Consider the following 16,031-nt stretch of genomic DNA (forward strand, 5'->3'; position numbering starts at 1 on the left):
CCCCTAAAATAACCCTCCAACTTCTATAAAAACTCCACCATTCTCAACTCTCAATCCCTAATGAAAAATCCCACATCCAACCCTCCAAAAGATAAAAAAGAAATCACTCTCTCAACCTTTCTCTCTTAACCCATTCTACTATCTCTACTCTCAACTCATCTCAACTCTCAACCTTCTCTCAAACAAGTCAAGCAAAGAAAAAGAAGACTCATCAAAGAAAGTCAAGGAAGGAACAAGGTGGGTTTGGACAAAAGGAATACCCCCCCAACTTCCTTCTTCTACTCTCCCTTTCTCCACACATTTGCACACACCCTACTATGGTCTAAATCACCAAATGGCCCCTTCTTGATAAGGGTGCCCTCAATGATTTGAACCAACATCGAAGCCCCTCACACTTGAGGGCACACATCGAATCCTTTTTCGATTTTATTTTCTTTTAATTTAAAAAAATCGAATCCGAGGTTACCACATTATGTGGATGGAGTAGGGTGCCTAACACCTTCCCTACTCCATAAATGGACCCCCTTACCTTCGAATCAAAGGTTGGACCAAACATGCTATATCCATACGAGAGTCATCAAAGTGTCAAAATGACATGTTTTTCATGTTTTTCATATTTTTTCAAAAATACAAATTCGGGTGACCATTCACACCCATTTTCGAAAATGAATGATGGCGACTCCAAAACACCCCAAAGTGGAGGGATGTTTTAAAATATAGAAAATCCCATGTCCACAGCCCCATTACGCGAGATGATTGAATCAGGACAATAGTGGAATAACCCTTACATGATTGATAAAGAGAATGACAAATTCAGAAAGGTCGATATTAATGGCATTAGGCTGGGCTAGGTCTATAACTGAATGAGAATTGGCAGTTGGAGAGATGGGCTGGGTAAGCTTAGTTTGGTAGGAGAGCAGAAGGGTCCTCAAGTCTTTGATAAAAAAAAAGGGGAATGGCCCTTACAACCTGTTAGTTTGCATGAGCAGGGGCAGGCTGAATTAGGAGAGGGGTTTGAGTTGATAAATGGATATGTGCAAGAAGAGACAGAGTAGGCTGAGCAGTTCCAATTGCAGTAGGACCCTTGTTTGTTTTCTTCTTCTTCTCGGTTTGCCTTTGCTCTTTCCTTGCCTCAACAACAAGAGTATAAGAATCTGGGCAAGTAAAATAGAAGATAAAGATAACATTATAATATATTTAGATCAGAAAACACAAAAGCCAAGATTAATTCATGACACTAATTACCCTGGAAGGTTTGAGGCACTTGACCCCTTCACGAGAAATGATAGAACCGAATTTCCAATCTCCTAAGATGATTAGGGGTCCTTGTGTCGGTCCTTGTTAGAGTTGGGAAGGACATGTACTAAGGACAACGTACCAGATTTGGCAAACATAGAATATTGGCCAGGGCGATGGAAATTAGCTTTTAGCTTGCACTTGGAGAGGAAATCATTGGGGGTTACCCCCAAATCCTCTACCCGATTGACCAATCAATAAAAGTTGCCTGACATTTGGCCAGGAATCCGATTGATCTTGCTTAGAACCTTTGTAAGGAAGGTGGAGAGGGGGAAGCTAAGGTCAGGCTTAATCTGGCTTGCATAGACCATCACCTCCCCCTGATGATACTAATTAGGATCATCAAGGTCATTGCAGACCTTGATGGACATGGACAAGGGAATTGGGTGGGCTTTGTGAAGCTTGGCAATGTTGATGGCCATAAGGTCAAAATTTGAAATTAATCAAGAAAATAGATAAGACAAGAAAGATAACTCTTTGGCAAAAAGGAAGAAGGGGTCAAAGCTTGGTTGATTTAGAAAGTTAAAAAGGTAGCATGACAAAATTCTAGAAGTAAGAAAGAGAAAATAGAGGAAAATGAATAATTGGGAGAGAGCCATTGTCGAACGACCACCTTTCCACGTGAAAATCAACATATTAACCTATCATGGGATATAGAAACCAAGAACCTAGGCCGCACGCCTAAAAAACCCTGGACATAGGTAAAATTATTAAAATGCCCTTAGAATCTCGCCTAATCACAAAACATTCCAAACAACCCCGAAGTGCATCCCGTGACCTAGAAACCTCTCACATAGGGTAAAAATAGACAAATGATAGAAAACAACGTACTCAACCTCCAAAAATCATGAGATTTGTACAAAAAAGATAATTTTGAGTAAAAATGTGTCAAATGATCTTTGTTCTCGAAGAAACTAACAAATTTTCACATTTTGAGATGTAAAATCCAAAATTTTAGCTCCCACACACCAAAAAAGATAAAAACATGATAATATTACAAAAATACCCCTCGTAGGACCCACATCTTCATTTTACTCCCAAAATGAGGTAAAGAAAATTTGAAATACTTCAAAAAATACTTTACTTGCTCTCGAAATGAAATTTAGAGTCCAACGAGACCAAATTCTTTTAAATTGATGAAATTTACAAAAAACCCCCCAAAATTGGACAAAATTACAAAAATACCCTCGATAATTTTTTACTAGACCTCAAACATCCATTTTATATTTATAAAAATTACTTCAAAATTAAATTTGGAATGCTAACAAACCTTTAAAAATGACTGTAAGCTTGTAAGCATTCGTTCAAACTCGAAATAAAACTTTTTCCTCAAAATACCCTTAAAACTTGTGAAATTACAAAAATACCCTTTGTGAAATCCACTTTGTCTTTTCCACAAAATAGTAATAATAATAATACCCAAACAACTGAAATCTTTCCAAAAAATTCACGCTTATATTCAAATCAGATTGTCCAAGATAGAAATTCACACTTAAATTTTGAAAACTAAAATTCAAACTTAAAGGATGAACTCACCCACCCAAGTCATTTCATTACTCGACTCGACTATATTTCTCAACTCACCCCAAAAACTCTAAATCACCACCACTCCAACTCAAACTATCTGAACTCACACAATTCACATTTTGTCTCTGCTTCAAGTTAACTCCTCTCCAAATCTCTCACATTACTGCCGCCTCACACCCACACAATTCATTACATCATATAGTTCTATCTCTAATAACCATCAAAATAAATCCCACTCACTATCCTCACACATGGCAACACCTTAGCTAAATTCAAATTAACAACCCTCCATTCTCTACAACAAAACTCTTCTACTTACATGTAGTCCCCACAATCCCATGTACGCCCACTAACCAAGTAATCTATCATTCCTCATTTTCTTTCACCTACACGTAGTCCTTTAAACCCATTTTCTTCTCTTCCCACAACATAGGAATACTTCCATCGTCAGTTTTTTTCTCACACAAAAACCACCCATTTTCTTATCAAATCAATCTTTTCTCTCCGACATATCACGTCTCTCTCTTTCTAATTGCAGCAAGTGAAGAGATTTGTTGCGTTTCATCAATAATACATTGAGGAAGTTTTATTTATTTTTAGATTCTCGCAAGGTTAGTTTTTTTTTTTTTTTTTCTTTTTCTTTATTATTATTTTTTATTTCTACACAAGTTACAAGATGAAATCTAGAAGTTTGGATTTTGTGGAGTCCAGTAGCAACCCACTTCTAACTAATGTGGGTCAAAAGACAACCTTTGTTTTAGGTTTTGAGTTTCTCATGGAATTTAGATAAATGTGTGTGTTACTGAATTTTCCAACGTGGAAATTCTTTTGAGCTCAACAACATTTAGTGAGAAAGCTTACTAGCTAGGTTAGTAAGTAAAACATTTTTTAGGTCCACCACTCCTTATCCTAAGCAAGTTCAAACCTAGGGTTGAGCCGATCTACAAATCAAGTTGACTCGATGACTATAAGGTTGTAAAGAAAATTGATTTTTTTTAGTCGTTAGCAAGTTGACTCAGTAAATTATGGCTAAATAAAAATTATTGTTCTTTTTCTCTCTTGATTATTCAATGGGTGATTTTGTTGATCCAAGTTCTAGGATTTTATGTTCCTAATTTGAAATTTGTTATTCACGGAATCTGGATTATAATCTTAGATTGGATATTCGATTTAATCTTGGTTTTTTAAGATTTTCTCTAAATTTTGGGGACATTGGCAAATCGACTCACTGTTAGTGACATGGGCATTGCAACAAAAATCAAAGTATTTCAAAATGTGAACATTGAATCAACCCACTATGTAATTCTTGATTGAGTTAACTCACTATTTTTGATAACCCAATGTCCCATAAAAAGCGATTTTTTTATGCATGGGTGGATACCGAGTTAGCTCACTTTTATGGTAGAGTTATATCTCATGAAAATCGATTCCTTTTTATATATTGCATGTATCGAGTCGACTCACTGTTTTGGGGGTAATATTGCACATACATGAAATTGATTGCATCAATTTTATTGAGTTGACTCACTATTTAGTGTATAATGGAATTGATTCCATGCATTAATTTGCATGAAGTTAACTCATTATTTTGGGCAATGTGGCATGCATTAAAAATTGATTTTATTTGATGTATACAAATTGATTTGGCTCACTATCTTGGCATAGCATCAAAAATGGATTTTTATAAGTTGGTTCCCATCTAATCGATTCATTGTTTTGGATTTTGTGCACGGCATGAAATGTATTTGTACGCATTGATATTTTGTGAGTCAACTCATTATTTTGGTGATTTCGCATGGCAGTCAATTGTATGACCATTAATTGTGTTAAGTCTTGATGTGATTTGCATACATTTAATTATGGTTCACCTCAATGATTTAATATTTTATGTAACATTGACATAATTTGGTGTGTTGAACCACTTTATGGATTCAAGATTTTCTTAGTTATCTGGTTAATTTAGTGGCACATACATATATCTAATCACTAAGGGTGCAACTTGGTTCGGGTTGGTCTGGTTTGAGGTCAAATTGGAACCGAACCGACATAGGTCGATTCCACTAAATAAGAACCAGAACCAAACCAAGTTCCATTGGAACCAAACCAATCCAAACCGTACTAAAGTCGGTTTGGTTCGGTTCTATGGGTTGCCAATATTCTATAAATTGTAAATAATATTTTTTAATGAAAAAATAAATATATAATAAACATAAATTTTCATACAATAAATCACTAATCTATTCATAAAAAGTCATTAGTTTAACCATAAAAGATCATTAATCTATGTCTTAACTCCTAAAATAATGCATAATAATCATTATATACATATATATTTATTTATTGCATAAGGGATCAGTTCTCGATTTGGTTTGGTTACATACAAGTTTGATCCGAGAACCAAATCAAATTTGATCGGTTCCCCATTTTTGTAACATGGAACCGAACCGCAACTTGTTCCAAACTGAACCAAACCACTCCAAAGCTATCAGTTTGGTTCGGTTCTCAATTTGAACTAGACCAAGTTACACCCCTACTAATCACAAGTCGAATCAAGCATCAATGAGATGATCATGATCAAAGTCATTGTCCCTAGAATAGCATATTGACCCTAGTCCACTTAAGTTGACCTTAGGTTTAGTCAATGGATTGTAGTAGAGACTGGCTTTAAGTCGGGTAGATTCAGTGCCTATCACCTTTCGATACCTAATCTGACCACTTACCCAGTATCTCTATCGTAGACCAAGTCGAATTTGATTAAGTGTCAGTATTGGTTCCTAAACCTAAATTAGGTGGCAACTCCCAATATGATCCTCCCTCGAGATCCTCAACACCTTCATTAACCCAATCATTGCAGCTATAGTGTTCAAGTAATTGAATGGAAAATGTTTCAGTCTTAAGGACTATGAAGTCAACAACTCTTGTAAATTTCACTACCATCACTCAAATTAAATTTAAAAGTGGGATATTTTTGGTCTTCCAAATTTTTTATTATGCAAATATGGGGATTTGAGTTGAGTTGAAATCCCCTTCTGAACATTACTTGGAGTTTGTTTGGAAACTTGTGTGAAATGTGCTTTTGGCATTTTTGCCTTGCTTGCTCTTTTAATGTATCTAACTCATTTAACATAACATATTTTACTTGTGGGCATCAATGGTCTAGACTTACACATGCATGTAGATACGTATGAATGTATGTTGCAGACATATGCATATAGAAAAGTGGGACACAAACTTGGTGAGTAAAATTGTAGATAATAGTTTCATTGCCTTAGTAAACACAAGTACATACAATGATGTAGAACAGATTGTAGAAGAATTCCTAGCATGGAGGGACCTCCAAAAACAAAATCAGAAAAAAAAAAAAAAAAAAAACACTAGTAGGGAGAGAAGGGTCAAACGTCAGAACTGCGTGAAATTTTGTGGGTGACTTGGAATTGATGTGCTGTCCAATACTCCTGCCGTTGGCCAGGACCTATGCCGCTTTTCGGGCAAATTCCTTCGTTTTGGTCTTCAAAAGTGCGTTTTTGCCATTTTTGACAATAATGTGCTGCTTAATTTCGGAATCTGCAGTTGCCGTTTGGACTTGTCCTTTTTTACCAGATTGCTGCTTAAGTTTAGGGCTTCTGATTTATGCTTTTAGTTAGAATTTTCCTATTTTTGGAATTGTTAGTATTTTTCCTTATTTTAGTTATTTCTTTCCTAAAGTTATAGATCTAGTTGAATTAGATTTTGCAGCCTATATAAAGGCTGTTTCTTTTCATTGTAAGGTCAACTTTCATTCAATAAAGAATTTTCTTTTTGAGATCTTATTCTCTGAGCTCGTGGATTCGAGTGTATTACTTTTTTATTCATGGATTCGAACGATTTTCCAAGAAGCAGGTGGTGCCTACTTCTTCATAAGCTTCCACTACGTCATACAACCAAGGACTTAAGCCTGATTCTTAAAAACTAAGACGAGTGAAGAAGTGGTCTATGACTGTTATCTTCGATTGACTAAGCCTGATTTGCAACCCCATAAAACTTTCTGAGTAGGATCCATCATGGCTCCCAACTCATATCTGAAATTCAAAACCCAGATTTTATATATTATTTACTGAAAAAGAAAAAGAAAATATGAAACAATAGTAATATGCTTTTTGGTACACTATCCTTAATTTTCTATTCCACTTACTGAACTTATTCCAATTTTTGTAGGGCAATGTAAATGCTATTATGATGATATCACTATATAAAATATTTGTAACTTCAAATTAAGGTATGAAGGAAACCAACATAAAACACAACTCAAAGGGTACTGCAGGACGAGACACTAAGACTAATGCCAGGGAATCGGTATAGGTGAGTTATGAGTGTTCTCGGACCTTTTCATTTCCCTGTTTTGGCCTTCCCTGTTTTTTGACACTGACGTACATTTTCCATTTAGTATGCTAAATCTGAATGCACTGCATTTCTCATCGTTGAAGACATATCTCGGAAGTGTTGTGTTGAATGAGACAACTGAACTGTTAAGAATATCAGAGGATTTTTTTTTCTAATGTGCATATATTTTTCTATTGATTGGTTGAAGTTTCAATTGGTAGACATGAATAAATGGGTTGTTGTTTAATGTTTCACTTTCAAGACTCTTGCAAGTACTTTGTCGAATTGACCAGAACCTTCCTTTTTCCTATTTTTCCAAATGTAGGATTTGAAGCAGCTCTTGAATTTTTTAGGCTTTAAGAGCTGCCACTATGAAAGCTAAGTAGCTCTACTTTCTTTTTCTGAATTGTGAAGTGCCACATGTGTCTATAGCGTACTTATTTCTATTTTCTTCTTTTAAAAGAAGTACCACTCACTCTCCACATAAATTTTTACGCTAGAATTTCAAGGCCGAAGTCATGGAAGTTGTAACAAAGACAAAAAAACTAGAAGAAGCTGACCCAAGAAGGGTTATTCATACTCTTAAGGTGGGACTAGCTCCCTCCTTAGTTACCCTCTTCTACTACTTTAGGCCTCTCTATAATTGTTGCTATAATCAAATTATGTGGAGAATATTGGATAATTTGAAGGAGTGTTTGAGCCTTGGCATCAATTCTGAATGAGTTGTGTATTAAAAATGAAATTTAATTCTTCATGTGATGCAGAGTGTGTGATCTTTATATTGAAAGAGCTGTATAACAAGAATGCAAAGAAGAGACAAGATGTTATCATTGCAAATAAGGTTGTAAGTTGTCTCATCCTGAAACAACCTTGCTATGGAAAGTGCGGTTTTGTTTACTGATCCCATAATAAGAGTAACTCTTGTTATCCCCTAATTGGATATCGTGTTAGCTCGATCGATTAAAAAAAAGATTGAACCGTCTAATCTAGTTTATGAAAGTGCTAATTAGGCATTTGGATTTTTTAGTTTTTATTGCTGCTATCGGCTCTCTTTTTTTGTTGGATACTTCTCATTGTGCAGCCGTCAATTGTTACATAGATACACTAGTGCTAGTATTAGACGTATGGGCCATGTGAGATAGTGACCATGGGAAAAAACACTTGCATATATTTCTGTACAATTATGTGATCATATTAGCAAGTAACCTCAACATGACAATAGTTAGGTCAATCTGTTCATTTTTAATGGAACGACCCTTCACTTTCTGTTCTATTTTAGCAAGTCGTAAATGCCTTGGGTTGGTTTTATTATACATAAAGAATGGCACTATCTTGACTAGTTTACAATAGAGAAAATTAATCATGAAGGGAGTGCCAATGACATGCTCAACTTCAAGTTACGTTTTTAGAGTAAATAATTTTGAATATTTGGCAACCATTATTTGTATCCTCCAAAACCCCAATTGCTGATTTATTTTAGAGTAGATAACTTCAACAATCTCTCCTGTAAGCCTAAAACAATCAAAGAATGACTTGATTCTCTTTTGGCTCACTAAATTAAGCTTTACTATATGTTGGATATGAAACAACAAACAAGATGCGACCTTGTCGATTCCCACCGTTTGGGTTACTTTTGATACAAATATTATCACTATTGTAGTGACCTCAATATGTCTAAATTCCAAAAAGATTACTACTACATTCATTTGCCACCAAAATATGTATCAGGCTTCCCCAAATTACCTTTATGAAGCAGAAAGTTACATTTTTTCTTTTATCTATGGATATGGATGATTTCTTAGTTGGAGTGTAAATGGGTTGACTTTTAGCAGGTGCTTTGCCTGGTACATTATAAATGTAGTAGACATCACTCATGGATATTTTTTTAACTAGTGCGAATGTCTAGTTTTATGCATTGGATTTTGAATGTTTATTTTTATACATTGGATTTTGGATGTGCTTTCGGCTGGTCTTCTTTGTTTTACTTTATAACATATGGTTGCATATACCAAATCTTTTGCAAAGTGAAAATCCTTGTAGTGTACATGCAAATTTATGACGTAATTTCTATCGGTCTAGTTTGATCGATATTTGCAATGTTTAATGGAACTTTGTAATCCATTTTTGGTTGCATTTTTATAGGTTTTAGGGTGTACATTGAAGTTTAGGTTTTAAAGTTGATTGTAATTGTATATCATATTTATAATTTTTTTTATTTTGAATGTATTTACTATTTATGAAATTTATTTATTTTTATTTTGTCCAAGAATCACAGGTGGGCATGTGTAAAATAAGGTCTAATCTGGCTTTTGAAAAAAATCAAAAATAAAATCAGACAATAGACATTGATTTTTGTAAAGCCGATGTCTATTCTAAGACTTTAGACATCTAGTTTAACAAATGTCTAAAAGCTTGATTTTAGATATCACCCGGTAGACATCAGAATTTAAATTGATGTCTATTGTTTTAGACATCACTTAAAAACTGATGAATAAAGCCTTTTTTGTTGTAGTGGTAGTCTTCAAGAAGTATACCCCTGCCTCTCCCAATCTATCTATTACATACGGACCTTCCCAATTGACCCCGAGTTTCCCACTGTTGATTTTTTGTGTGTTCTAAAAGACCTTTCTCAATATTAGGTCTCTGGGCTTCAGTACCCTTCTCCAAATTTTCTGATCATATGACCTTTTAAGGTCCTATTGATATCTACCAAGCCTTTTTAATACTCTTTCCCTGGTCTCATCTATCCAATCGAGATTCCAGGCCAGGAGCTCATCATTGGATATGTCTCCTACTACCCTGGATCGAGTTATAGGGACTTGTATCTCCGTTGGTATTATAGCCTCCGTACCATACGCTAAGGAGAACAGTGTGGCCCCAGTGCCTCTTCTCGGGTCATGCTATATGTCCAGAGTATGTTGTGAAGTTCATCTGCCCACCTTCCTTTCTTTTCATTGAGTCTTTTATTCAGATTGCTCAATATCATTTTGTTTGAAGCCTTGGCTTGCCCATTCCCCTGAGGATACCTTGGAGTCGAATTTAACATCTTGACTTCATATTCTTCACAGTATGCTTTGACTTGCTTTCCCTTAAACTATTTCCCATGATCAGTTACGATGGCGTATGGTATCCTAAACCTTGTGATTATCTGTTCGCATAAAAACTTGATCACTTTTTCTCTGACATGGGTCACAGGTACCGCTTCGACCCACTTAGTGAAGTAATATGTCCCTACGAGCATGAACTCCCTTTTTGCTCGTGACTCGAGGGAACAGACCCACTATGTCCAGCCCCCAGACCACGAAGTGCCAAGGGATAGTGATAGACTTTTGGTTGTAAGATGGTCGGAGTATCATCCATTTATGCCTTTGGTACTTATCATATTTTTGGACAAACTTTTTCGCGTCTTCCTACATATACAACCAAAAGTACCCTTGGGAAATGGTTTTGTGAGCTAGCATTCTTCTTTCTGAATGCTTTCCTTACGTCCTTTCGTGTATCTCTACCAATACTAGGTCTGCTTCCTCCCGGTCTAAGCACTTCAAGTGAGGTCTTGCGTACGATGCTCAATATAGGTCTCCCTCAATCATCAAGTAACGTCCGGCTTTCTTTTACAATTTCCAAAGTTCGTTATTGTCCTCAGGGACCATTCCATCCTTGAGATATCCTTTTATTGCGTCCTTCCAACCCTCCCGCCTTTCCACCTGCATGCATTCCTCTTGTTTCTGTTCCTCCATGCTTGGATTGTCTTGATATTCAATGGGTATGCTTCATGCTTCGGTTTCCCCCAACATGGACGCCACATATGCCAATAAGTCGGCGTGCCTATTCTACACTGTCGGAATTCTTTATATCAGGACCTGTTTGAACTTGGTCGTTTTCGCATGGACGAGGCTGAGGTATTCTTCTATCTTGTCCTCCTTGGTTTGGTATTCCTCAATATAATGTCGAATCACTAACTAGGAGTCAGTACAAACCTGAAGCTCTTGAATTTTTCCTTGGCCATCTTCGACCCTACTAATATCGCTTCATACTCTGCTTCATTATTAGACGGTCTGAACCCGAATATTATTGCTTTTCTAGCCGGTCCTTGCTAGGAGTAACCAAGTGAAAGCGCCCTCGATCCGCGGGGTGCGCAGATCCGCTTTTGACCCTTGAGGTTTGGGAGTCACCACCTAGTTATTGTGGTCTAAGAACCAAACTGACTCTAAAATGGATAAAAACTAATCTACTACAGAAAATCCGAATCCGGGGATCATGTTACGGGGTTGGAAGGTGTTAGGCACCAACCCCGCCCAGCCATTGCCGATTTCTACTTATCCCAAATAAAGTTACATCGCTAATGACAAACCTAGATTAAAAAAATAATAAAAAAACTTACCTTCGATCTGTAAAAGTGCTATTCCCTCAGATCTGGTGAGAATGGCTCCTTGTACCGTATTCCTTACTTCGTTCTATCTCCGGATCTGATTCCTGATCTCCGAGGTAAGGTATCTCCTTCTTGGATCTGGGTGCTTCGAATTTGTTGTGGATTTTTAGGATGTTTTTTAGAGGTTTTTGGGTGTTTTTGAGGCTAAAATCGGAGTAGGGGTGTTAGGAAAGGAGTTGGGGCTCCAAAATTAGGGTTTTGGGGAGGTTATGAAGGCTTTTTTACCTACTTTTCCTAGGGTTTTTTCTTTGATACGAAAATAGGGTGTGGAGGCTCCTATTTATAAAGTTTTTAGAAGCATTAGGGTTTGATTAGGGTTTCTTTTAGGGTTTCAATTAGGGTTTTGACTTAGTCTTTAGGGTTTTAGGGTTTTGACTTTAGTCTTATGAGATTGACTTGATTAATTTAGATTAGGGTTTTGACCTTAGTCTTATGAGATTGACTTGATTAGTTTAGATTAGGATTTTGATTTAGGGTTTTGACCTTAGTCTTATGAGATTGACTCGATTAGTTTAGATTAGGTTTTTGATTTAGGATTTTGACTTTAGTCTTATGAGATTGACTTTAATACTTGACTCTAGTCTTACTTAATTGACTTTAATTTTGACTTTAGTCTTATTTGATTGACTTTAATATCTTGACCTTAGTCTTGCTTGATTGACTTTAAATTTTGGAGAACCCCCCTCTATTATATCTTTAATTCTTTGGACCCCCAAATGGAGGGGTCCTTAAAGAAATATCTTGCGAACCCTCAACAATTTTGCTTGAAAACCTGATTGATAAATTTTTTGGTTTAAATTTTAATAATTAATTTCATTAATGTTTCACTTTACATTATTTAATGATTTATTTATTAATTTCAAAATTTTTAATTATTATAATTGTGAAATTACCATTTTGCCCTCGGAGAGGATTTTTTACGTTTTAAGTCGTTTTTCAATGTTCCAGGATGTTTTGAAATCAGTTTTTCGTAAGGAATTCAATGAGAATGTTGGTTTTTGTCATTTATGAAATTTTTTGCGTGAAATGATCGTGAATTTTATGAGGGGTATTTTCGTAATTTTGTCAAATTTTGTGAAAATTGGCGAAATGATTTATTTGGTTTCGATTTGTCGTTTTATGTATTTGAACAGATTTTCCTAAGCGTAATGTAGGCTCTAAGGTTATTTTGATGTTAGGGGTATTTTGGTAATTTGGTCATTTTTAGGGATTTTTATCGTGAAACTTCTTTTTTGGCTTGCAGGATGATGATTTCTATGTTTCTAGGGTAGTATTTTCCTAGCGTAGCGTGGTTTCTGAGTTTTGTCAGTTCGAGATACCTCATCCGGATTTCTGAAACATATCTGGTAACAAAATAAAGCATTGGAATAGACATCCATCATTGGGAACCTTTGCGATCGGGTTGACGACTTGATTAATCAGGCGGATGCAAAACTGGGGTGTCTACAGATGCCCCTCTTTGGCAGAGGGTTGAAGCAAACTAGATAGCAAATCTATTTTGGTAGATAGTGCGATATCCGAATGTCAAAGCTAGTGACAGTTCATTTTGCAGCCTGATTTAACAATTCGTCGGGGCATTCGGATCATTGAGCGTAAAACTCTCCCCGAACTAGAAAAATGTCAGGTCCTTGAGCGCGAGCTCTCACTGGCAGTGTCAGATCCTTGAATTTTTTAAAAAATTATCCTTGACTGATGTAACAACTGTGCAAGTGTGTGAGCTCAAAATCTGAAATAGATTTCAAAGAGTTTGAGTTGGAAATGAGTCAAATCTAAGCATGAAGTAAATATAAACTGAGCATAATTCCAAGAAAACCCTCGGCGGCATCTGAGCATAATTCCAAGAAAACCCTTGGCGGCATCTGAGCATAGTTCCAAGAAAACCCTTGGCGGCATCTGAGTATAGTTCCGAGAAAACCCTCGGCGACATCTGAGCATAATTCCAAGAAAACCCTTGGCGGCATCTGAGCATAATTCCGAGAAAACCCTCGGCGGCATCTGAGCATAATTCCAAGAAAACCCTTGGCGGCATCTGAGCATAGTTCCGAGAAAACCCTCGGCGGCACCTGAGCATAATTCCAAGAAAACCCTCGGCGGCATCTGAGCATAATTCCAAGAAAACCCTCGGCGGCATCTGAGCATAATTCCAAGAAAACCCTTGGCGGCATCTGAGCATAGTTCCAAGAAAACCCTCGGCGGTATCTGAGCATAATTCCAAGAAAACCCTCGGCGGTATCTGAGCATAATTCCAAGAAAACCCTTGGCGGCATCTGAGCATAATTCCAAGAAAACCCTTGGCGGCATCTAAGCATAGTTCCGAGAAAACCCTCGGCGGTATCTGAGCATAATTCCAAGAAAACCCTTGGCGGCATCTGAGCATAGTTCCGAGAAAACCCTCGGCGGTATCTGAGCATAATTCCAAGAAAACCCTTGGCGGCATCTGAGCATAGTTCCGAGAAAACCCTCGGCGGCATCTGAGCATAATTCCAAGAAAACCCTTGGCGGCATCTGAGCATAGTTACGAGAAAAACCCTCGGCGGCATCTGGCTGAGTAAAACTGAGAACAAAGAAATAAATCTGGGAGAGAAACGATTGAAAATGAATCTGGAAAAGAGTGGTAGAATCTGGGAATGAATAGATTTGGAACAGAATAGATGTCCTATCTCCTATGTGAGATTCAGAATGCATTTGTTTGAACCTCAAGGTTTTATCAAAAAAAAGTTTTATAAATTTAAAACTTGAGTTTGAACCTCAAGAGTTTTTTGAAAAACTGCTATCAAGAGGGTAACCTTAAGTTTGGAGTTCTCATTATTTTTTTAGGATTAACATTGCTCAAAAACAAAATGTCCCTAGTTTGACAATAAACATGGCATTGAAGACATCATTAAAAAATGCCCCTAGTATAAGGGGGGAAATTACATATCTAGAGGAAAAAGAAAAAATGCCCCTTGTATGAAGGTTTGAAATATTTGATTACCACAAGCGCAATAAAGATCCAACTTTTAATTTCGATTAATTTTATTAAAGATTTCGAGTCAGGCTCAAGAGAACAAAATATTTCCTTTTGAGACTCATCATAAAATTCACCATTCTCTCCATTGGTTCACTTGGGGAAGTAAGAATTTTTAGATCGATCGTAGACAAGATACTTGTGGCTTCTGAATCTATGCCTGGTTTAAGCTGAGTATTGAACTTGATTATTCGGATTTCTGATGTTTCAGCTCGAACTGCTCTCAGCTTGGGATTTTCTTATGTTTTTTTTTATTCCTCTAGCTTTTGCCTAGATCGCCTTTCCAAGTTTTCAATCTATCGAGCTTGCTCTAACTTTTGCCTAGATCGCCTTTTCAGGTTTTCAATCTAGCGAGCTTTTTTCCTTTTTTCTTGGCTCTGATTGTTGCCAAAGTTGTCCTTTCAGATTTTCAACCTTGCGAGCTTGCCTTAATTTTTGCCTAAGTCGTCATTTCCGGATTTTCAACTTAGTAGGCTTCTTCATTTTTTTTTATCTTTTTCTTCTCCTCTGAAGTTCTAGAATTACTGTCTGATCATGCTTCGCTACCCTCCTTGACTTTTTCACACAGTACTTAGGAGGACTTTTATAGGCAGGCTTGGGACTAGGCATAAAAAGAAAGGAATTTTGAGGCTCAAAAACCCAAATGCCCCTTGTGTGGCATTTCATTTAAAAAAATTTTCTTGAACTTTCTTCCCCATTTTGGATGATATTTCTTTTTCTTTTGAATTTTTTTCTTTTTAGATTTTTCCTTTGTCGGGGAATCTATATATATATTTTTATTTTGATGTGGTCGGGCCTGAAGTAACTTCTCAGGTTGCCTACGTACCCCAAATTTTTGGGATCAGATCAAAACGTAGTTCGGATTTTTTTCCTCCCCTAGGTTAGGTGATCAGGCTAAGAAATAAAAGGCACAATTTTTCTCTTTTTGAACAGGCCGCAAAGGGGTTGAGAAAGGAGATAAAGAATTAGGTAGTAGGAAAATTGATTCGGCCAAAAATGGCCTCCTTAAATGTAGTACCGTTTGATTTGGTCAAGGTTGGTTGGTTCTGGTAACTCGATTCCATCATGATCTTGAAGCCTGACAGCTTTTCCAGACAGTATTTTTTTAATGAATGAATTTCTCCAATTGGGTTCAGACTTTCTCCTATAGTCGAGGAGGAGTGTTCAATTTTCTTTGAAGTCTGATAGTTAAATCCTTGACCTGTAAATGATGAGCTTTGACCTTTTTGTCAAATGCACGGGTGACTCTTCTTAGATAAGCTTGCACATGGTACAGGGCTTTAACTCGTTTTCTTCAATCAAGTTTAATTCTTCATACTGCTGACGAATCCAATCTGTTTCTAGCAAATGATTTTCCAACAAGACCCTGAGAAACGAAATTTCCATTTCAACTGGTAAGACTACTTCCATGCC

The sequence above is a fragment of the Akebia trifoliata genome, chromosome 7 (genome assembly GCF_017979445.1).
Source record: "Akebia trifoliata isolate Shusen 1 chromosome 7, ASM1797944v1, whole genome shotgun sequence".
Lineage (NCBI taxonomy): Eukaryota > Viridiplantae > Streptophyta > Magnoliopsida > Ranunculales > Lardizabalaceae > Akebia > Akebia trifoliata.